Genomic DNA, 26154 nt, shown 5'->3' with positions numbered 1-26154 from the left:
TTTTCTTTCTCTGAACTTTTGGAAAAATAGGTAAAGTAAATTAATATTAAAGGTTATAGGATGTTTTCTTTAAAACAATTTTCAATCTTCCTATTGAGAGAAAAGTCATTTCTGTTTTCCCTTTTCCTACACAATACATCAGTTTATAAGATCATAAAGAAATATATATTTTTATCTAAAGGAGGATTTATTTCATCCAGAAATCTTTGGTTGAATAGTTATTATTTTAATACTTACTAAAGCAAACTTTTTATGCTTCTTCCATTGTAATATTTTCAAATGCCGCACTTGTATCCTTTCAATAAGCAAAGGGAATTACCCAGCCACAAAAGACTTACTGTAACTCAGGTGCTGATGGGAAATTTAATATTTTTAATAAAATATTGAGGTATGTTATTGTACATTTTCTGTTGTGTGATTTGTAATACAAATATGCTTGTCGCAGTTTTAAGAAAACAGAACACTCTGGAAAAACTCCTTAGGGTTATATGTAGGTAATGCAAAGTCAGTGGAATTTTGAGTTATCCCAATGGTCCTGGCAGAGAGAATTAAGTTTTCTATAAAATGAGAGTATGTCCAGTGCAAAGGAATTGAATCTATGAATTCAAATTTTGTGGCATCAGAAGCCTGTGGCATTTTAATGATGACTTCATTTCATTTAGTGGAATTGTCACAGATTTATAATTATTTAATCTTATGAACACTAAGCTCTCTTACTTGTAAACAATAAAATTGTAATTTTATACAGATAGTATTATCTTTTAACAAAAGATAATAAAACAAAATATTTTAAAAATAGCAAACAATTGTATGATGATACAGTTTGTCCATACGTAATCTTTAGGTAGAAAGGATCATAATCAATATTCATTTACCATTGGTAATATTTATTTATTATTATTATTACTAAAGACCTACATAGATATATTTGTATATATATTTACACTGAACAAATGGCTTTGGCACAAAAATCTCTTAATAATTGTAATACTTACTGTAGCATACAGGATTATTTTATTTTCTGATTTCTACTTTAGCTTCCTGGAAGATATCAACTTTTTTACGGAAATTAAATAACTACTTAAAACACAAGGAACAATGGGGGAGTGGTAATTTCAGACTTTCATATTATGTTTTATTGTTGGTTTTCTGCTTAGAATTAGCAAGTCTATGCTCTATGCTCAAAATTATAATTTTTAAAAAATATTACTATCAGTAAATAGATCAAAATTCATGAAAAAATATAACATTTATTGTCTTTTTAAAGTATATTTTTAATCTTTACAATTAGACTATTAGCATCTCACATAGAAATACATACAGTAGGTTCTCAGCATGCTTAACTTTGTTGTTGAGGAGTGTGTGTGTGTCTGTTTGTGATTGCATACTTTCAGTTATTATTTTCTTTTTATGTTAATGTCCAAAAATGTTAGAATTATGTCACAACATTCTCACTGTAATGCACAGTAAAACAGATTATTTCAAAGATGCTCTGTCAAATAAAATTTGGTAGTAAAACACTTTGTGAACATACTTTATTATAAACATATCAATAACATATTAATCATATTATTAATACATGATTATTTTCAAAACTATGCTCAGAGAAAAAAAGTGTGAATTTATCTTTAAAATTGAGTTATGTAAAATAGGAAACGTTTATGTTGCTGTAATTTATATAAATTAGTTTCACAATGTTAGTGAACAAAACAGTAATTTTTATTAAGTTTTATATGTATTAGGTACATTTAGCTTTATAATTCCTAAAAGTTGACACAACATCACAAAGATAAAGATTTAACATATAACTACAAATACTGTAATCAGTTTTGGGAAAGCAAAAATTTAGTCAGTTTTTCACACAAAAAAAGTTTCACTAATTCCAAAAATTAATTCTTTTAGTTTAGTTACATTTGGAAATATTTAAAACCTAAGTAAGTATATATTGATTTGTATGCGTTTGAATTATTACAGTGAGCAATCTGTGATGGAGAATAATTATTTAAGACTGGTTGCTCTTCTTCATAACATTACAATTTGGGAATCCAGTACACATACTTGAAACTACTGATTAAATACTACTGATATTAAAAAATAAAAATTGTATTTTAAAACTTTTTAAATTAGAAAATCGACATTTAAACATGTTATCTCAACCTGACACTTTAGGGACTTAAAAAAATGCTTCTTTAAAGATACACACTTCTGAAGAGCAATAGCTGATAACTACATAATATTACTACTGTAAAAATATTCAGCTTTAATGCACATAGTCAATGAAGAAGGTTTTCATCAGCATCTCAATATCCCAGCACACATTTTCTCACCCAAGAAAAGAAATCCGCAAATCACATCACAAAATTATCTGCACTACTCAGATGATAAAGCTTTAAATTTATTCCTAATTCAGATATATAGCTCCATTTCATTTCTAAGAGATAGTGAGAAGGATATATTTTATAACCTAATATGTATAATGAATCAGTAAAACATCTAGCCTTTCCACCTCAGACTCAAGTATAAGAAACAGAAAATGTTTGGGTAAAGAATGGAAAAACTACACAGGCAGGAATATAAACACAAGGGTGGAGGGAGGAGGAGCTCAGTCTGAGGAAGATTCTTGCTGTTTCATACATACCCTATTTATCCTTGTAACTATTAATTTAGTATTAAAGTTTGGCATCTCTCTTTTAAGAAACTATTCCTGAATATCTTTCAGGCTTTATGCAATCTCAATATGTATTTTAAAAGCAAAAAAAGTGAATACAACATAAATATATGTACAAACATACATATTTGTACTACACGATACATGACACAATTAAAATGATATTATTTCCAGATGATCAATACATCATCTGAAAATAATATCATTTTAATTGTGTCATGTATCGTGTAGTACAAATATTGAATATTTAATACTTCCAAATATTTTGTCCAGAGAAACAAAATCAATAGGATAAATATAGACATATATTTTTATGAGATTCAGCAGAAGGCCCAAGAATCAGGAACTCCAATATCCAAGGGCAGGGGAAGACACATGTTCTAGCTTAAGAAGAGGGAAAGAAAATGCTCATACGTTACTTATTTGTTCTATGAAAGCCCTCAACAAATTGGATGATGCCTGTCCACATGAGTGAAGGCAGATTTTCTTTACTGAGTATACTGATTCAAATGTTAATCTCTTCTAGAAACACCCTAACAGACACACACAGAAACAATGTTTACCAACTATCTGGGTATTTCCTAGACCAGTCAAGTTCACACATAAGATTAACTAGCACAGATAATTTTTCTACTTTGAAATTATGAAATTGTTTTATATCTGCATAAATAAATGTTTTATATTTAATCCCCAAATGTGTAGCAAATATTCACAAGTTATTTAGTTGATGCAATTTTTGTACAATATGTGGAAATTGTTTATATTTTAGTACTGTCAAACAGAATACTAATTAAGCTGATATTGTAGGAAAGAGGAATATTCTTAGTGCTTGAATAATAATTACTTAATTCTTAACAAAATTTAACTATTCCATCTCAAAAATAACTTTGAATTTTTCCTCAGTTTAAAAAAATTGAAAAGCAACATTTTTGAAATATAACAAAATACTTAACAAAAGCATAACTGAAAAGCTTGAAGACTCTTAGTTACAGTGGTCCAAATGTGGCATTATGAAGCTTGAATTGGGTTTAATTATTGCTCCTTTCATCTTTAAGAAGTTGCTTATGGCCGAAAGTGGTGGCTAACGCCTGTAATCCCAGCACTTTGGGAGGCTGAGGCGGGTGGATCACCTGAGATCAAGAGTTCAAGATCAGGCTGGCAAACATGGAGAAGCCCTAACTCTAATAAAAATACAAAATTTAGCCAGGCATGGTGGTGCACACCTGTAATCACAGCTCCTCAGGAGGCTGAGGCAGGAGAATCACTTGAACCTGGGAGCAGGAGGTTGCAGTGAGCCGAGATTGCACCACTGCACTCCAGTCTGGGCAACAGAGTGAGATTCCATCTCAAAAAAAAAAAAAAAAAAAACAAAGCTGACAACAGGTTTATAGTTTTCACTTAAAAAGCTAGAATACAACTTACAAATAATAAAGAGATTTGAGCTGAACAAAAAGATGATGTTAATATGAACTATGCAGTTGGCTCTGAAACATATTGTAAATTTGTTTAAAATTAAGTACAGTATAAATCTGTACTTAAAGTGTATATTTGGATCACAGTGAACAATGCATTCCTATTCATTTAAATAAAATAACTGAAAATTATTATTTTTGCTTGCTAGTGGATCTTAATTTCATGGATGTATATCTTTGTGTGTGTATGTAAACATGTGTGTATAAATGTGAATTATATTATGTATTGCTATATATTATCCATATATTAACTGTATATATTAGCACTGCAACATGAAACATACATAGCACTACATGTTAAAATGTCTTATGGAGAAGAAATTCTAACTACAATGAAATTATTCCCAGACCACATGCTGTTTATTGACGTCTATATGTGTGTGTATATGCATTCAATTTTCCTCACAAGGAAAGGTATTTTGTCTTTTCTAAGGTTGTGATCTCTTTTGTGTTTTTATTTCCCAAAAGGTTTCTCTGATCTTCTGGATAATTCTCTAAGCTAATCAAAGTTCAAAGATATTTTCTAGATTAAAATCAGCCAGTCATTTTTGTTGCTTGCTGCTAAGACACTAAGTAGTGTAAATAATAAAGAGGTATTTCTCTGTGGTAGGAGAAGAACCAGCACATGTTCTAATAACTATGGAGAAAATATCTGGGCTATAAAAGCCAAACTACTTAGAACAAAAATTACTTGTTTTTTAAATGCAAATATTTACTTGTTTTTTAAATGTAGACATGGGGGAAGCTAAGAAGCTAGACAGAAAGAGAAAGAGAGGTACAATAATTGATCATACAGCATAATCGAAGAGGCACAATACATTGATTTCCTTGGGGAGAAATAATGTAAGGATCGATATATTGGCTTTGATATCGATTGTGAAACATGTGGGCACGAAAAAGCCAATTCAAATGCAGTCCTTCAGTCTGAAGTAGGGTAAGAAAGTGCTCCCAGCTAGTCACAGTTCATGGGCAGATGTGAAGCATCTGTTGATTACACCTGAGTAAGCTAATTAGTTAATTAAATTCTTGGGAGGAGCAGAAAAATAAGCCTGAGGTATAAGCTTTGCCCCAGCAGAGTTGTTTGCTGTACTTCCAAAATGTATTTGAATTTTAAGCTCTCTGACTAGTGGGAAAGAAAGCAAAGAAGGATTTTATTTCAAACCATAAGAAATTAATTAAATAAGAGAAAAAGGATACTATATCAGAAACAAGAGGAAAAATGCATGCTTATGAAGTTTCCATTTAACTGGTTTTGTTTATTTGAAATTAAATACATTTATACATATTCAAGGCAACATTACTAAATTAGACATTTCATTATATAAGAATAAAATTTATCATCTTCAGTTAACTCTTATCTTGGGGAAAAAAAGCCCTTAATTTTCTGACAACACTTAATAAGCCACAGGGTTAGCTGTTAATTAGGCCACTAAGGTCAGCAAATCCATTTGTTACTATGGTTAGGCTTTGTTTGCAGACTCTGTTAGAAGGCATATTTATGTGAACCACACTTTCCACTCATAATTCACATAATTGGGCAAACTCAGAATGCTAAAATTTCCTCAGTTTTAAGGTCAAATTTTATTATATACTAAAGTTTTTGATTGTTTGTCTTGCTAATGCAGTTTTCTTCTTACACATTAAATTTAAAAATATTTTTGCATACACCATACAGATAGCATTTAGCTATATGCAGAATGCATTATCTAAAGAAGTTTGAGCTACAATTTAAATTATATAAGTTTTGAAATATAGAACATTTGTAATTTGTGTTTTTTAAGTTTTACTTTTCAATTTATGTGGGTACATAGTAGATACATATATACTTATGTGATACATGAGCTCTTTTTTATACAGGCATACAATGGATAATAATCACCTTAGGGTAAATGAGATATCCATCACCTCAACCATTTATTTTTTCTTGTTTAAAAACCATAATTTAACATTTAGCATTGTCGTAAACTACCTGCTTTCAACAAGTGAAGTTTTAAAAAGCCATACATTAATATTTCAGTGCCTTGGTCACAATAGAAGTGTTAGAACTAATGTAAACCACTTGTATCGAAACTAAAATTTAAAAAAATTCTATTTTATATTAGGTCATATTAATGCACTACAATTCATGAAAGACCATGAGATTACACTTGCAATATTTTATAAAATATTAAAGACACCCACATGATATCACAGGGAAAAAATGTATAATTACATTAAAATAAAAATTTGAATTATTTTCTTTGTTTACTAGTATATTTGATTTTTTTAACTTAATGCCTCTTGAAGGGAAAATATTCAGTTTTTTTCTTATCATAAACTGTCCCTTTATCCTAATTCTAATAATGTGATTCTTAAGAATCTTGAAATAAAATAAAAAAAAAAAGAATACTGTTGAAGGAGGATAACTGCTTGATCATTAAAATAATATATTCTTGTAAAGTGTATTGTAAATGACCCAGTGTGCCCTTTAAGTGCTTCCACATGAGGCAGTAAAAAACAGTGCATTACATTTGCAAAGTCAATAAAGCTGGCATAAAAAGAGATACTTTGCTTTTAGTAACATCACATAGCCATTATATAGAAACACAACATTAAATAGCTTTAATTCTCTACAGTTAATAATTTTCCACAAAATGCATGTATTTCAAGACATATCTTTTAATATAGGCCAGAAATTATTTCATATGTCTCCTTAGCAGGTATAAATCAATTAAAAAATCATGTATTTGTCAGACTTCACATATTTTATATCTAGAAATACTTAAAAAAAAATGGAAAAGATAATTTCCAAAAGGATATGTTTAAATAATATGAAACACCAGAAAAATGCTGTTTGTTTGTGATTATTTTAGCTTATCTAAATGTCTACATAAAACATAAACTTTAAGATATAAATACTACAAATTATGCTAAAGATAGGTCAATCACAAATGCAACATAATTTACAAACTAGTATAATTTGCTTGGAAATAAAAATAATTTTCTTCTGTAAAATTTTAGATAGATTCCTCTTTTATGAAATTGGCTAATGGAAGCTTGATTGTTAATATTACAGTTAGTAGTTATATTGTTTAGAGTTTTGTCTAAGCAATGTAATTTATGCCATTAAAGTAGGACTGAGTTACAATAAGGGAGGAAGTTCTCTTCTTTACCAAAGAATTTGTGGTAAAAATGGAAATGAGGAATTATAATATACGTTCATGTATTCAAAACCTTGCCTGGCTGGCTCATTCTTGCACATAAATCTACATAATGCTCATTATCATTGATTGCCTAGGTGCCACGAAATAGCTTATCCGCCTGTTGATTTGTAAAGATTGTAACCTTTTGCAAATACCCAACTATATTATTATATTGAATTATTTTTCTAAAAATATTTTTTATTTTACACATGAAATATGGATTCAGCAGTGTTTTTAAGTTAAAGTGACCTTGACAAGCCATTACCTTTTCAGGGCTCAATTTTCCTATTTCCAAGATGTGATAACAATACTTGCCTCTGTTTACTTTGAAAAGAATGAAAATAACAAAGATAAAGCAGATTGTCCCAGGGCCTAAAATAGCTCCTGAGAGTAAAAGAAATACTTTATAAAAACTGAATTAACTTTTTCAGTCCACTAAGTAAAGTTTGAGTAAGTTACTATATCAAAATCATAGAAACTCAAAATAACAGAAGTAAAAATATAACTAAATTAAGCTTTACATTGATTTGGAAATACTATAGAGTTAATTCTGTAATGTAAACATAACTCAATAAAGAAAAAGGCAAGAAGGCAGGAATTGGTAAGGAGAAAAGGTATTGTTCATAAGATTACTTATAGAGTGGCTTATAGTCTATAAATACCATCACATACTTTATTTATTTTGATTCTCCTAATAATAACTTGAAGTAATGTCCTGCAGTGAGTCGTGGCAGATACGTTATGTGTCCCTCACATCCTCCTTCAAGAAATCTTTATATTTCCATTGCCTACAGTGTGGTTAGTTGGCAGTTTTCTTCTCTTTGTTAGCATTTTCTCAACTCTTAAGCCAAGGTTGTGATATTCTCAAGGTGCCCCTCAGCCAGTGAATGACAACGTGGTGATAACTGAGAACACTCTCTTTTCAGGAAGACTCCCATCCAATGACTAAGCAGAGCAATGGTATAATGGTCTATTCCTTCCCATTCTACTTGGCACACTTCACATGGGCAATTTTTGCTCCAAAGCTCCCCTGTGGATTAACAGTCCTATCTGTGTCAGAGTTACATGTTTAGCTCTCTCGGATTCTTCTCCCTCCCTTTCCTTCTCACAGGCATTATTCTCCAATAGTATGATTATGTCTAAATCTGTTTTAAAACAGAACCCAACTTAAAAAGGGGAGTGGACAAACTCACAAATTGTTCTATGCAGTGTATATAGTTAATTTTGTGTATCAACTGGACTGTGTCACAGGGCACCCAGATATTTAGTTGCACATTATTTCTGGATGTGTCTGTGAGGATGTTTCTGGATAAGATTAGTATTGGAATCAACAGATTGAGTGATGATCAAACTACCCAATGTGGGTGGGCATTTTCCAATCCATTCAGGGCCTAAATAGAACAAAAACACAGAGGGAGGAAGAGTAATCTTTCTCAGCCTCACTGCTTCAGCTGTGACATCAGTCTTCTCCTGATTTCAGACTGGGACTTAAACAACTGGCACTCAGGTCTTCGACTTGGATTAGGGCTTATACCATTGGTTCTCCTGTTTCTCAGGCTTTTACACTCTGCTTAGAGCTGCACCATCAGATTTCCTGGGTCTCCAGCTTTTAGACAGAAGACAGTGGGATTTCTCAGCTTCTATAATTGCGTGAGTCAATTTTTTATAATCAATCTGACACACACACACACACACACACAATTGATTTATTTTTTTCCTTTAGAAAACCCAAACCAATACAGCATGCACATAAATTTAAAATTATTGTGGAACACCTTAGAAACCCAGAATTAGCATAGAGTGAAGACCTCCCCAAGCTATCCTAATTGTGTGTAGAAATAATTGGCAGCGCTTTATCATACTTGGGAATCATTTTCAGGAGCAAAAGGACAAAAACCTTACCAATAAAAAGATGACAATTTGAAAAACATGAAATTAAACAGGCAGTGGCAATGACACTTGTTTATAGTATGAGAGCTGAAACAAGAAGGCAGTGCCACCACGGTTCAAATTCAACTGGGAACATGCATGTCAGGAGACTCAAATAGTTCATCTCTCTTCACGTGTTTTCAAATGACTGCAAAAGTCCTGGAAAGTATTGATTTGAAAATTACAAATACATTTTCGTGAGTAGGGGAATTTTCAGTATGGAATCTTTGAATAAAGAGAATTGATTCTGTATATTTGTATGTGTTAATATGCTTTTTCTTTTTTACTGAATAATTACAATTCTAAAAATTAGATTTCCTTCATGGGAGCAAATATCTTCAAAGAATCAGTACCTAACTGGGCATGTTTATCTTCCTGAAACCCTGTTTGTTACCTCCTTTCAGCATCAAAGAGAAAAATACACACTTTGAATGGTTTCTATGTTATCTTCACTATGGTTGTAGAGACATATCAGGCCCCTTCTATTTTTTCCACTCAACTGAGATCTGGGAACATCATGTTCATAAATTCAAATATATTCCTATTTCTCAACTCTGAATACTAGACATTATAATTTTATTGGACAGTCTGAACTTGCTATCTTGACTTCCATTACTTAATAAAGGAAAAAAAAAGCTCAACATTGTTTATGCATAATGTACTGAGTTAGGAAATGCTAGTTCATTGTGATGGTTAATTTTTTATGTCAATTTGACTATGTCATGATTCTCACTGGTCAAACACCAGTCTAGATGTATCTATGAAGGTTTTGTTTCTTGTTTTGTTTTTAGCTAAGACTAACACTTAAACCAAGAGACTTTGAGTAAAGGAGATTGCCCTCCATAATATCAATGTGCCTCACCCAATCAATTTAAAGCCTAAAGAGAAAACAATGAAGTCATCTAAGGAAGAGGGAATTCTGTGTTGAGATTGCTTTTGGACTTGACTTACAACGTAAACTATTCTGTGGGTCTACAGAAATGCCCTTCAGATTTCAGACTTGCCATCCTCCACAATCACATAAGACAATCCCTTAAAATAAATCCCTCCTTATACATACATGCTCTTGGTCCTTTTTCTCTGGAGAACTCTTTTTTTTTTTTTTGAGACAGCGTCTGGCTCTGTCGCCCAGGCTGGAGTGCAGTGGCCCGATCTCAGCTCACTGCAACCTCCGCCTCCCGGGTTCACGCCATTCTCCTGCCTCAGCCTCCCGAGCAGCTGGGACTACAGGTGCCCGCCACCTCGCCCGGCTAGTTTTTTGTATTTTTTTAGTAGAGACGGGGTTTCACCGGGTTAGCCAGGATGGTCTCGATCTCCTGACCTCGTGATCCGCCCGTCTCGGCCTCCCAAAGTGCTGGGATTACAGGCTTGAGCCACCGCGCCCGGCCTCTCTGGAGAACTCTTATATGGAGTGTGTAAGCATTTGGTAATGTTTACATAGCCTTTTGCAAAACACATGCACACGCACAAATCCCAGTCACACTGAATTTATAAACAAAGAGAGTTTCCATACATACTATTTTAATCCTTAGTTTCAAGCATCACTATCTATTGCTATAGTACTGTTGCTTAAAGTGTTACCTGGGGCCGGGCTTGGTGCACTCTGTGAGGCCGAGGCGGGCGAATCACGAGGTCAGCAGATCGAGACCATCCTGGCCTACACAGTGAAACCCCGTCTCTACCAAAAAATACAAAAAAATTAACCGGGCGTAGTGTTGGACGCCAGCTATTCCGGAGGCTGAGGCAGGAGAATGGCGTGAACCAGGGAGGCGGAGCTTGCAGTGAGCCTAGATTGTGCCACTGCACTCAGGCCTGGGAGACAGAGCTAGACTCCGTCACAAAAAAAAAAAAAAGTTACCTGGGACTCATTATAATTTATTAATAAGAAACTCAGCCTTTTTAGTAACTGTCCAATTTTTGTATTGGTGTGGTAATCCTAGCACTGTCTTTTTTTATGACAATATTATGTTATCTCCTTGATTTTTTATATCTCTTTTGCTCTGCATGAGAAAATTGGTACCTTCTAATTACTTTTCATAATTTCCAGTTAGAAATATATCAAATTTTCTTTGAAATGTAAGTTTTGGCATTGTGATTACTTAACTGAAAGTAAATTTTAAAAATATTAAAGATATCTTTATAAAATCAGTTCTTAGTTGGTTCCTTTCAAAGTCTATTTTGATTATAAATATTGACTAAACTGCATTCAGTCGAAACCCAGAATGAAGTGGTGCCATGTATTTGCATGTAGCCATGTTTGTAGGATTCCATTCAATTATGTAAAAGCATGATTTGCTCTAATTTAAGAAATCCCAGATAATGTAAAAATGACAATCTATAATATTGAACATTACATAACTAGGAGGGTTCTTTGGAATATAATTCAATATAAAGCATGCAAATCACTAATCTCACTTACTTGCTTGGCAGTTCTGTTTTAATAAATATTATTTAGAACTAAGACCACCTATAAGAACAAATTTAAAATCTGAAAAGAGTAGTAAAAAATATCTATTTCATTGTGAGAGGACTTTGAAATAACGAAAACTCAAATAACCAAGATAACAGAAAAAAGGAAGTAAAGAGAAGTAAATCCAGTATTTGGCAATGCTAACTCCTTGTGACATGATTAAATTTTTGAAAAGTAACTAAAAGGTTGGTATGCCAAGTAAAGAGCCGTGTTAGTAAAAATCTACAGAATTACAGAGGCCACTTAGAAGTCTTACTAAGCAATGAGCAAAACCAATGTTTGTTATCTTCCAAAGAGGAGAGGCCATGAGGCCATAAAATATAATATTTAAAATGGGAAGGATAAAGAAAATCACACTAGCATAAAGGTATACTAGAATGAAAAAATATTTCATGAAGAGTTAAACAAAAATGCAAAACTAGTTCAATTCCTAGATTGAGGTCATATGTTCCTAGCCTATGAATCTAAAATTAATGAATCTTTATCATCTTTGTATAAAATAACATTAATGGAAACCTCAAATTATCACTATATTTTCTTACAAAATATCTGGTAATTTATATAAAACATATATGAATACATAGGACTTGACATTAAACCAAGTGAAAAATCACCCCAAGGTTATATTCATATGTATTTAACAGAAATAAAATTTGAAAGAATTTTATTAGTGTGTTCAATTTGATAAATGTCAAGGTAAATTTTTCAACAGAGAAAGAGAGAGTATAAAACAATAATTACAAAAACTCCAAAACTGAAAATAAAATAACTAAAATCCAGATTCAATGGGTGAGTCTTAAAGCAGATTTTTAAAAGCTGAACAGAAAATTAGTGGACTAGAAGATAGATGACAAGAAAAAATACATTCTGAGGATTAGCAAAACAATATTAAAATTAATTTTAAAAATAGCATACCCAGTAAATAGGATCTAGTAAGTGAAGGAGAAATGATATCAAGGTCCCAGATTAAATGAAAACGATATGAGACAGAAACTCCATGAAGAAATAATGATGGATACTTTCCAAAATGGATGATAAATTATACAGAGAATAGTAAACAAATTATAAACAAACATTTTTTTCATAATTTATTAATTCCTTTTCTGTTGCTTATGCCGTAATACCTAAAACTGGATAATTTATTTTAGAAAAAAGTATTTTTCTAGCTAGCACAAAAACAGAAAAGTCCAGGGTGGACAGGCTGCATCTGGCGAGGGCCTTCTTACTGGCAGAGACCCTCCGCAGTGTCCCTTGTCAGTGTGGGGTCTCATATTCCTAAGGGGATAAGCATACTATTATAGCTCAGGTCTCCCTTGCTCTTCTTGTAAAGCCACTACTTCTACTTCCACAGTAACCTGTTAATCCATTTATTCACAAATGAATTAATCCATTCCTGTGGGCAAGTACCCTTATATACACTCATCTCTTAAAGACCTCACCTGTCAATACTACCACATAGGGGATTCAGTTTCAACATGAGGTTTGGAGGAGACAAAGATTTAAACCATAGCCATTTCCATTGCATAAATTTACAAGGTGAGCAAAATTAATCTGATTTTGCCAATCAGGATTGAGTTCACTTCTCAAGAGGAAAATTGAGATGGTAAATGGGAAAAAGTAAGGCGCTTTCTAGTTTGATGTTAATGTCTTATTTATTTAATGAGTCTGGTCACTTTCTTACATTCATTAAGTTGTACCCTTATGGTTTATGTACTTCATTATGTGTATGTTACCCATCAATATTATTAAGCCCAAGATAATGTATTATATTATTGTTACTATTTCTAAATATGTAAAATATGTATCAAAATGTTATCTCTAGGAGAATCCCAGTAAAATAATTTTAAAAGCAACGATTTCTCATTTGTATGTTGTTCTACAAGTTGTTGGCCATGTTGCTGGGGCCCCATTTGGTGTCAGTCTAGGAGGAACTACTTTTACTTTAATCTCACCTTAGTGCTCTTATTTTCAAAAGTCCATCAACAACAATTTCTTATCCAAGACTCAATAAAATCTTGAAAACCCTTGCACATGTTAAAAGATAAAGCCCTTCTTAAATCATTTTCAGCCCTTCTTCCCCACCTTCAACACCTCTCTAAATCTTTCCCCATTTCACCCTCATGTGGCAAGAAAATCCACATGTAATAATCTTGTCTCTATTAGAAATACACACAAAAGTACTTATTACAAATACATGTATTGGTGTCAACAAATTATATTTTAGGGGAAATTGTGCAATTTCTTTCAGACTTCAGGGTATATTTAGGCTTATAAAAGCTATGAACTAACCAGGTAATCTGAAACGTAATTACAGTCATTTAACAATTTTCATTAAAGCTTTAAAATCAAATCTTGACCCTAGTTATTCAAAAGAAAGAAGTTAAATCAATTAAAAATTATCAGTTTTATGTTATAGAGTAAATTAGAACAAGTACAAAATTCATAATACCTTTGTATTCTAACTTACTTTGCATCATTTTCAATCTGTTATTTTTCCGTGTATTTTTATGTACTTTTACTATCAAAGTAATAATATTCACTAAATGTAAAAGTTGCAAAAGGTATTTTGGGTTTTGTTGTTGCTCTCTGTATTCCGAAACACATGTTTGAAGGGCGAATTCAGTTTTCCCGATGAGGTCAGCTTAGGAATCCAAAGAATCTTTTTTGATTCATGCAGAGTCATGTATTAACCACTTGAGATTTAGATAAAGAGGATTTAAGATTTCTCTCTTTTCATTTACAGATAATTGCTTTAATAATTTACTCTCTAGTTTGTCTTCAGAAAATCAGCTTTCTAAATTAGTTGTCTATTGAAGGTTCTCAGGTGTACACAATGTCAAATTTAGTATTAACTGAAGTGTGTTCTCTATCAGAAGAAGAAATTCCATCCGTGCTTATAGTCAATGCCTGGCTACTGAATTATACTTAATCTCCATATCTGAATTAATTATGCAGGGAACAAAATTTACAGCATCACAAATTAAAGCTTCTATCCTTTCATTATCCAAAGAATGCAGATCATCTATTAAACAGTGGGCCAACACAAAAAGCATTCAAACTTATGTATTTATAATGAAATGTATGTGTATATGTATTAGGTAAAACACATTCAAATTACAGTATCTTGTACTAATGTTGTCATTTAAATTATAGTTTGTACTTAGTTATTTTCCACAGACATATAAAATAGAACCACTTTATGAATCCTTCAGAAAATATTTGAATTGAAATAAGATGCAATATGAAACATCTAATTGTAGTAATGATTGCTCCACAAGACTCCAATTTATGACTACTTCCTCAACATAGTCAGAGTTTAATAGTAGAATAAACGTAAATATGTAGAGTTGGTAGCTCCTGAATGCTTTTATAGAAACTGACTACTGGTAGCTACATCAAACTTGGATGTTTCAAGTCTCAATTATATGTCAATAAAAGGCAGACTGACTTCTCCATCAATCCTTTCAATCATTGTTCTTGATTTCTCTTCCTCTCACTCTATATATCTAAATCTCTCTTTTCTAGAGCTTTTATTTTCATAATGGTTAATAAAATATTATGTTCTTACAATGTTGTGACACTTTAATATTTAGTATTATAAAACTGAACTTAAATTAACGTTAAAATGTAGTTTTCTTTAAATAAGAGGATAATAGTTGGATCTTCACCTGTGAAGTACATAGCTCAATTTAATTTAGTGCTGTAATTTTTATAATCCCTTCACCTAACAGTAAATAAAAGTCACCTTTAATAGTTGGAAAGCATTGATTTAACTAGGTTGATGATTTATGAAAATGAACAATGTATGTAATCTTATACAACAATTTTAGTATAGCTGCACACTAAGCATCGAATGAAATAGTCATGTTTATGCATTTTATTAGATTTATTTTTTTTCCTGAAAAATAGCCAGGATATTTATCCAAGCAAAGTGACTATACTTTTGATGACCCAAAAATGTTTTTATGTAAAATAAGCTATCAAATACATATTTATAGAAGCCCAAATTCCACAATTTTTAAAAAATTTATGAATGGTGTATCACTAAAGAGAAAAGAAAGCACAATTTTTTATTTCTTGTGAAATCTGTGCTCTTGTTTTACATACGAATAAAATCATCACCTAATTTATTCTGCTTTAAAATAGTAATTAGCTACATGAAAATGAGGCATTGAATTCTAAACTGTCATGAGTTAAGAATATTAAATCACGTTCTTAGTCCTACGGGTCTACTTGAGAGAAGATGCATCTGTAATACTTTTATATTTTCTTCTTAGAATACACATTAATTGTGCACTTAAGTAGAAGGATAACAAAATGAGTACTCAGATTGTTCTTTTGAAAGTATGCTGAAATGGACTGTGGACATTTGAAAAACTACCAAACAATTAAAATAATTTATCTATTAATTTACTTTAATTTTAAGATAAAGAGTTATAAAGTAAGATTAAGAGATATTTTCTATCTCCAGTCTTCTTAACATATTATAGTAAAAAGCATAAGTGTATATGAAATAATCAACAAGCAATGTAATATATTGTACAATTGACAGATAAAATTAGTGCTTTAGATTACAAACATTATATTACAAAGGATATTCCTGTTTAAAGGAAAAAATAGAAAGTATATAAGAAAGCTGACTATAGAATCAGCTATATTTTAAAAACATAAAATAAATTTAAACATGTCATGTGACAGATTATACAGTGACTTGAAAGAAACTAATTAGAAAAATTGACGTTTGATACATCTATACTTGAAAGTTGTTTTAGAGGGATGTTAAGCTGAAAATTCAGTTGTAACTAGAATAATGTAGGTTGTTGCTTGCCCCGATTTAAGCTTATATCTTCTGTTTAGAATGCACACAGCTTCTGCAAACTCTTTTTTTATTTCTCCTAGATCCTATAAAAAGCAGCAGGGTAATTAATTTATCAATGATATCCAACCTGAATATCACTAGTTATATATGGCATTACCACCCTACGTACCCAAAAAGGGGGAAATGACCTTTAACCTAGGTCAGGTATCGTGGGAGTCAGCTCACTTACCTGAATCTATTCTTTCCAGTTCTCTTGGTTATCTGGTCTTCCAGATATCCAGATATCTCTGGTCTTCCTCTGTCTTCCCTAAAGCTTTGAAACATGGACAAGAAATCTGTCAATCGTGATAGTTATTATTTGAGATCAATAACCTTCTGTTTGTCTTATTTTGGATGAGTTAAATGTTTTTTTCTATCAAATTTACTTTGCATGTCTTAAATAGCATTTTTTAAATTATTTATCTTTTGTTATTTCCTGTAAATATTATTGAAAAAAACAGAGTACTGGGCCGGGCGTGGTGGCTCAAGCCTGTAATCCCAGCACTTTGGGAGGCCGAGACGGGTGGATCACGAGGTCAGGAGATCGAGACCATCCTGGCTAACACCGTGAAACCCCGTCTCTACTAAAAAATACAAAAAAAAACTAGCTGGGCGAGGTGGCGGGTGCCTGTAATCCCAGCTACTTGGGAGGCTGAGGCAGGAGAATGGCGTAAACCCGGGAGGCGGAGCTTGCAGTGAGCTGAGATCCCGCCACTGCACTCCAGCCTGGGCAACAGAACAAGACTCCATCTCAAAAAAAGAAAAGAAAAAAACAGAGTACTTCAACATTGCATTTCAAAAAAAACTATTAGTGAGTAAATAAAAGTATAAATAAGAGTATAAATCTTATCTGAAAAGAAGTTATTGAATGGTGGATGGGTACAAATTAAAGAGATTTTTAAAAAATCCTCTGGGTTGTCTAGTGTGTACATTCAGGAAAATACTTTTTGCTATTAAAAAGCAAATGGAAACTAGGAAGGGAAATTTCTATAAATGACAAATGAAAACTATGAAGTTGCATTCACATACTGAATTAGAATATATGCTAGTAATCCAAGACTAAATGTGCAATTGAAGTTATATATTTGTACTTGAATGAGAAGTCAGAACTGTCCATTTGTGAATCATTATTTGACGAACTATTGACTGTAAGACACAAAGAACATTAAAAACATTGCGGGTGTCTGAAGACTTAAGATCTTCTTTCCTCTTCTAAATATGGAAAGGGGAAGGGCCCTTTGATCCTATAACCTTCCACTCCTACATCCAAAAGTGGAGAGTCTTACTAGGTAAGGGCTTCCTAAGGGGAGCACCAGCAGTGGCTGGGTTGAAACACCTCCATCCTCTAAGGAAAGAAGAGGAAATGAGGAGATCTGGGGAAAAGTATGTTCCAGTTTCATCTGTATTTATGTAATTTGGAAATTGCACCAGAAAACACATTAGTATATTTTAAATTCAAGAGAGCGTGTGAATCAATTATCCATAAAGTATTAGATAGTGTGCATAATTAGAATGCCAGAGAAAGTAAGAGAGTATTTGGAAAATTAAGCAGTTTTAGGATCTTTCATTTTCAGCTCCTAATTATATGCTGATGAGATGGACAATGTTTCAAGAAGAAAGGCAGTATCTACTGTGTCAAATAACATGTAAGGACTAATCAGAATAGAACATGCTGACTAGTTTACCAGAGGGTTCTTATAATCTTCATGAGCATGTTAATTCAGAATGACACAGAGTTGACTTTCTACTCTGCCTTAAACAGCGTGCTTCTAGGCAAGTAGCTCAACACTTTTGGGTCTTAAAAAAACTGAAATAATGTCTTAGATTGCTATGTGAAGAACAAGATAAGGGTACAACAGCAAGAGCAGGAAGACAGGTAGTGAGGAATGGTGTAAATCTAGGTGAAAGATGATGTCAGTTGCTTAACACATGATGATTGCAATGGAGAAGATAAGTAGTAGTCACAATTTTAATAGATTTTGAAGACAAAACCAACAGGATTGGTTGCTACAGTGGATGCTGGATTGTTGCCTGAGATTGTGAAGTTTGACATTTGTGCAATGAATGGCCAGCAGTGGAGGGAAAAGTTCTCCATTCTCCAAGCCATGAGTGTTAATGGAAGGCAAGAATACCTTGAGAAACGAAGGCCTTTACTTTTTTCTCAATTTATTTTTATTGTGAAAATGACAATTAAGACCTCTTAATTTTTAAATGCACAATACAGTATTATTAGCTATAGGCGCAATGTTGCACAGGAGATCTGTAGAACTTATTCATCTTTTGTAATTGAAATTTTATACATACTAAATAGCAGCTATCTGTTTTCCCCTTCCCTAAGCCCCTGGAAACTACTGTTCTACTCTCTACTTCTGTGAGATTGACTGTTTTAGATAGCTCATACAGGTGAATCATGCAGTATTTTACCTTCTGTTACTGGTTAATTTCACTTAGGATACTTCCCTTCAGGTTCATCCATGTTTTCATAAATGGAAGAATTTCCTTTTTTTCTTTTGGAAAGGCTGAATAATATTCTATTTTGTGTATACCACATTTTTGTATCCATTCATTTGCCAATGGACATTTAGGTTGCTTCTGTATACTGACTATTATGTATAATTCTGCAGTGACCTTGGGAGTCCAGGTATCTTTTCAAGATCTGTTTCCACTTCTTTTGGATACAGATCCAAAAGTGGAATTTATGGCAATTTTATTTTAATTTTTTGAGAAACTACCACATTGTTTCTTATGATGGCTACACTACTTTTTATTTCTAGCAACAGTGTACAACTGTACAGGGTTTCTATTTCTTCATATCTTTAACACTTACCTTTTTAATTTTATATTAGCAATCCAAGTGTGTGCGGTAATATTGTGGTTTTGATTTGTATGTTTCTAATTTGCACAGGGGATTCAGTGCCTACTAAGCCCTTAGACAGGTAGAGTGCTTCAGAATTGAATTGTCACCTTTTTTTGCTAGTAAACCCACTACTTCATATGAACTAATTACAGGATGTGGTAATTGTCATTGAAACATTGTTGAAGGTTTTCAGCTCAAGCATTTGTGAGAATTGTGGAAACACAGCTGTAGACTGTGAAACATTTAGATAGGAAATAATTAAATTCTTCTGGAAATCAATGAGGATATTAGCCACTACTTGTTTGAACTCTTGATAACTAATCACATCCTCTTATTTACCAGTTTTTCCTATTTAATATCTACAATTGGAAGCATTGTCATATTTTTAGAGCTGTATTAGCAGGACATTTCTTCACCTTGATTGCCTGAAAATACTAGTTTTCCCATATTGATTAGGATAAAGATTTGTCCCCACATCTATGGTTAATACAGAAAGGAAAGATCTTTACCAAGTACAATTGTTGGTGAACACCATCAAGTTGTTTAGCACCTTGTACTAGATATAACAGTTTTTGTTTGTGGATTTTTTGGTAAATATCTTTCTCTGTCCTATTAGCCAACAAAATTTCTATGGAGAAGCAGTATAGGTGTTCCAAAGAAGCACTATATTTAATTGTTCAACAATCACTTCATTTGGAGTCTATACTCTTGTAGGTGGTAGTAATTACCCTTTTGTTAAACTAGTTGGCCTAAAAATAATTGTTTCCAAACTTTTGAACTGAAATATGATTTGAAAAAGTTTAAAATGAAAATGTTTCACTTTTTTATTCCTATTTTCTCTGACTAAGAGCTACAGATTTATCCTTACAAATTACAATTAAGTGTATTGGTAGTAATGTCTATGGAAGTATTTGATTTAATAAAAAATAAAAAATTAAAATAAAATAGTTACAGCAGCAGGAAATTACTGAGTAGTTATGGCCTACTGACCTCTGCTTCAATTTTCTTCCCAAGGCATAGAAACCAGTAAAGTTAAAAACAGACGGACAGGGCGCAGTGGCTCACGCCTGTAATCCTGACACTCTGGGAGGCCGAGGCAGGTGGGTTGCCTGAGCTCAGGAGTCTGAGACTAGCCTGGGCAACATGGCGAAACCTTGTCTCTACTGAAAATACAGAAAAACTAGCCGTGCATGGTGGTGCATGCCTGTAATCACAGATACTCAGGAGACTGAGGCAGGACAAACGCTTGGACTGAGATAGTGGCACTGAACTCCAACCTGGGAGATGGAGCAAGACTCCGTCAAAAAACAAAACAGAAAAACATACTAGAGGCAAGGCTGTGAGCAGAACACTAAAAATTGAAACAGAAACCACAATTTTCCAAATGCTGCTGTTACTTACAAAAATAAGAAAGCATTATACTAAACCAATATCTCAGAGACAAACTAAGTTCAGACTCAACAAGAGTGTATTTAGATTTACATTTATCAAGAAGAAACCATTGATACAGTGAACTAACATTAACTCTATACAGAAGAATGTTTTTGAAATTAAGAAAACTGCTTCTTTGAGTAACTCGGTTGGTTGGCATATTCTGATAAATCTTGTAACCAAAGTGAGTTTGCCATTAAGTATCCTTCACTGACTCCTCCATGATCTAGCCCATGGATCTCCTGGTTTTCATTCTCCATTACTACAAAAACCCAATATATCCAACTTTGTTCAACTGCAGGTGTGTTGCTAATGGTCTTTATTTAGTGGGCTTTAGCAAACATAGGTCCTACAGAAATTTGTCTGACACCCTCACTGCCATAGACAAGTACACCCTCACTGCCATAGACAAGTACTTAGTTGCAGATGCACATACGAGATTCCTTTAGTATTCATGTATTTAAAGCACCACTAGAAACTACTCCAAATGTCCATCAAGACTAGAATTGATAAACATGGTGTGGCATATTTATATAATGCCATATCATATAATAATAATGCTAGAAAGCTACAGCACATAGCAACATGAATGATTATCATAAACAATACTTAGAGAATGTGACACAAAAAATACATACTATATGATTACGTTTCTAGAAAGTTTCTAAATAGGAAAAGTTCATCAATACTGCTGAGAGTCAAAATGGTGGTTACCACTGGTGGGAGAAATACCTGAAAGGGTATTTTAGAGAGGTTCTTGATTCTTGTGAAGTTTTTTGTTTGTTTGTTTGTTTGTCTGTTTGTTTGTTTTCTGTGTTCTGATTATTGAGATCTTAAAAGACATGCATAAAAGTATTCAAATCACTAAATATTTATTTTTTAAGAATTTTCCTTCAAAGTAAGCACAACTACTTTTATGCATGTCTCTTAAGATCTCAATAAAAGGTTAGGAAAATAAAACAAAAACCCAAAGTCCAAAATATTAAGTGATATATTTTCCCACAAGATCTACTCTGCATAATGGGCTCTAGTAGATAAAAGTAGATAAAACAAGTTTTATACACATTAAAAAATAAAAATAGTTAAAACAAGTTTTCATTAGATTGTAGTCAAATGTAATTCATATTTAAAGAGCCAAACATGCTAATATACTAAAGTTGTATTCCAAAAAAAAAGAAAAATGTTATTTAGAAAATAGGAGTAGTCTCAAAACACCATAAAGATATGAATTTTATATTTTAATTAAGAAATACATGTTTCTATGCAAATATATACCTGTTCAATTAACGTTTATTTTCTGATTACATATGCAGGTATCAAGTGAGTTTAAAAAATCATTTGGCTTTGCTGAATTCACATTTCTCTTTTCCTTTTTACACCATTTTTAATCATTAAAAGCTCGAATAGGAATGAATATGTTGTCAAAGTCCTTGCATACATACACCCATGTATCAAATACATGATTATCATTTATATGGAGTTCGCAGATTTTAAAAAATATATTTGCAGACAATAACACATTCAAACTTAATCTGTGCTATCTTATGATCTTGTAAACTTCAAAGTTATCTGACCAGTCCAACAATAATCATTAGTTATTATAAGCTGAATATTTTTACCAGATATTTCACTTCAATAACTTTCTTATTTTGAATAGTATGTTCTTAAAATTGTCAGTGTGATCAGATTATCTCACCGAAGTACGTGAGGTTAGATTTGTGCCCCATGAAACATACATCAAATATGCCCCAAAGTAAACATAGATCTAACATATTAGTAGAGGTGTCACAATATAGTTACTATGTAGCTACTAAAATGAGGATTTTTGAGTTATTTGGTTATTGGCCATATTTTTGGCCATTTGCAACAGGGTTCATTTGTAACTAAACAAAATGAAATCACAATGACTAAGAAATCTACAATAATTAGCAAACATGATATTAATAATATTGAGACACATAAACTCTTTAAAGAAAGTAACAATAAATTGAACTAAATGAAGCAGTATTAACAAATGTGACAATAAAATTCCTCATTTTTTTGATTTATTAGCAGGAACAGGTTTAAACATACACTTGTTTTAGATCCTGCTTAAAACATTGTATAATAACCAAAAATATTTTTAAAGATATAGGTAATTTTTTTCATAATGATAATTTTTAAAATGTCACAAGGCAAAGATGACCACTCTCATCACTTCTGTTCAACACAGTACTGGGAGTACCAACAAGGGCATTTAGACAAAGAAAAAGAAAAGGTATCCAAATCTGAAAAGAAAAAGTAAAATAATCTCTACTTGCAAATGATGTGATCCAAATTTATGTAGTAGATGTAACAGGTTTTTTTGTGATGTCTTCGGGAAAATACCCCAAAAAACTGTTAGATCTACTACATAAATGTGGTAAAGTTGCAGAATATAAAACCAACATACAACAAATCCACGCCATTTTTTTTTTTTTTTTTTGAGAAAGAGTCTCGCTTGCCGCCCAGGTTGGAGTGCAGTGGCCAGATCTCAGCTCACTGCAAGCTCCGCCTCCAGGGTTCACGCCATTCTCCTGCCTCAGCCTCCCGAGTAGCTGGGACTACAGGCGCCCGCCACGTCGTCCGGCTAGTTTTTTGTATTTTTAGTAGAGACGGGGTTTCACCGTGTTAGCCAGGATGGTCTCGCTCTCCTGACCTCGTGATCCGCCCGTCTCGGCCTCCCAAAGTGCTGGGATTACAGGCTTGAGCCACCGCGCCCGGCCTATCCACGCCATTTTTACACACAAATAACAACCTAGGCAAAAATGAAATCAAGATAACAATCCCATTTATGAGAGCACCAAAAGTAAAATAAAATACCTAGGAATAAATTTAACCAAGGGAGTGAAAAGCCTGTATGCTCAAAACTATTAAAAAAAGAAAGAAAGAAAGAAAGAAAGAAAGAAAAAGAAAAAGAAAACAGAAAAGAAAGAGATTGGGCCATGAGCGGTGGTTCACGTCTATTATCCCAGTCCTTTGGGAGGCTGAGGCAGGTGTATCACCTGAGGTCAGGAGTTTGAGAGGAGCCTGGCCAACATGGTGAAACCCTATCTCTACTAAAAATACAAAAAGAAGCTGGACGTTGTGGTGGTTACCTGTAAGCCCAGCTACTCCGAAGGCTGAGGCAAGAGAATCGGTTGAACCCGGGAGGCGGAGGTTGCAGCGAGCCGAGATTGCCCCATTGCACTCTAGCCTGGGCAACAAGAGCAAAACTTCGTCTAAAATAAATAAATAAATAATAAAAAAAAAGAAAAGAAAACAAAAAGAAATCAAAGAGGATACAAATAAATGGGAAGATATTCTGTGCTCATGGATCAGAAAACTTTATAAGTTTCTTAAATTACTTGAACAATAAGCATCATTAAGAGAATCACATAGAGTTTAAGTGTAAAGAAATATTTCCAGTTACATAGTTTGCTCTATGTACCATAACAATTTCAAAAGTATGTGCTATATTCTCATGATTTAGAAATGTTGATAGTGAATATGCATTGATTATATTGATTTTATGAATAGATTACATTTTATTTATCACAGTGTGATAACATAGTAAAAGTAATAAGGTAAAATCACAAAAATAAAATTAAAAATGTTGTAATCACAAAAAAGGCTTGTCTGTGACAGAGTTATCAAGAGAAACGTTCCAGTTCACCAGAGTAACACAGTGCCTTTTAGCTTATAAGCTCTTACAGAGATAAAACAAACAAACAAAAAAAATCCCACTTACTTGGGAGATTGAATCTGGAAGATTCCTTGAACTCAGGAGTTCAAGGCTGCTATAAGCTATGATCATGCCACTTCACCACTGCACTCCACACTGAATGACAGAGTGAGAACTCATCTCCAATAAATAAAACAAGAAAACCATCCTCTGACTTTAATTATTGCTTAATTGACATTAATTTATGCCAGTTTGTTAAATCTCCCAGTTGTCTTAAGATTTCACTTATTGGATGAAATGTTTTGTCTTCAGTGGAAAATACAAATACTTCATAAGAGAGATGTTTTTATGCACGATAATGTTTCTTGCTTGTGGAAATCATTATCTGATCAAGAACTTAAATTTCAGTGGTTTTTTTCCTTAGTTTTCTGTTTCTTGTCTGTGAATAGTGATAAGGAAAACATATCCAAACAACATTGGGTCTTTATAACTGAAATTGATAAATCACTATGCCCAAGTATGCTTATCTGAGAATTACTTTATTTTCCTCATACATATCTTAACATTGCTCCATAAATTACAGCTCATCAACATTTATTGAGGATCTACTGTATATCCACAGCCAGATTATGGGGGATACAGTTGACCAGTTGCCCAACATATATTGTGTTTATTTATTAGGGCACCAAAAACACTCTATCAGTCACAATTTTACATTCACTTCTTAAGTTTGGATTACAGAGTGAAATGAGTAAGTTGAGTAGCAGGTAATTGTGTTAAAATTTAAAGTAATTAATTTTTCCTGTATATACCCTGTCTTCACAGACTAATGCTCATATACAATGTTTGTTAGCAATTTAAAAGTAATCAAAAATAATATAATGCTAACCTAAAACATTCATTTAAAATTTTTCAATTTTTTTTCTCCAGATATCTAAACTCATAAAATAAAGTCCAAAAACATAATTTTGTCTGACAGGAAAGAGTATTTAATGGTATATCTCAACACTGTTAATCAAAACACTTAAATCATTAGTATTTTCTCTCAGAGTAAAAGTAAAATGGTCTTTAAAAGATTCTTATGATGTGGAAGTCCTCTACCACCCCCCCCTTCTTAATAATCTCTTCCCTGGTGAGTATGATCCAACGATATTGGACTGCAAGATGTTTTCCGAACTCATCAAGCATACTTCTGCTTCACAGCCTTTGAAGTTGATTTTTTTTGTTTGTATGTTTGCTTCTTTTTTTTTTTTTTTTGTCTTTAGATGGACTGTTTTTTATTTTACTTTATGTTCTAGGGTACATGTGTATAACGTGCAGATTTGTTACATATGTATGCATGTGCCATGTTAGTGTGCTGCACCCATTAACTCACTTAATTTTACATTTACATTAGATATATCTCCTAATGCTATCCCTCCCCTCTCCCCCTTCCCCCCACCACACAACAGGCCCTGGTGTGTGATGTTTCCCTTCCTGTGTCCAAGTGATCTCATTGTTCAATTCCCATCTATGAGTGAGATCATGTGGTGTTTGGTTTTCTGTTCTTGTGATAGTTTGCTGAGAATGATGGTTTCCAGCTGCATCCATGTCCCTACAAAGGAC

This window comes from Colobus angolensis, unplaced genomic scaffold, assembly GCF_000951035.1.
Source record: "Colobus angolensis palliatus isolate OR3802 unplaced genomic scaffold, Cang.pa_1.0 Scaffold145, whole genome shotgun sequence".
NCBI classification, from domain to species: domain Eukaryota; kingdom Metazoa; phylum Chordata; class Mammalia; order Primates; family Cercopithecidae; genus Colobus; species Colobus angolensis.
This window is presented reverse-complemented; position numbering follows the sequence as displayed.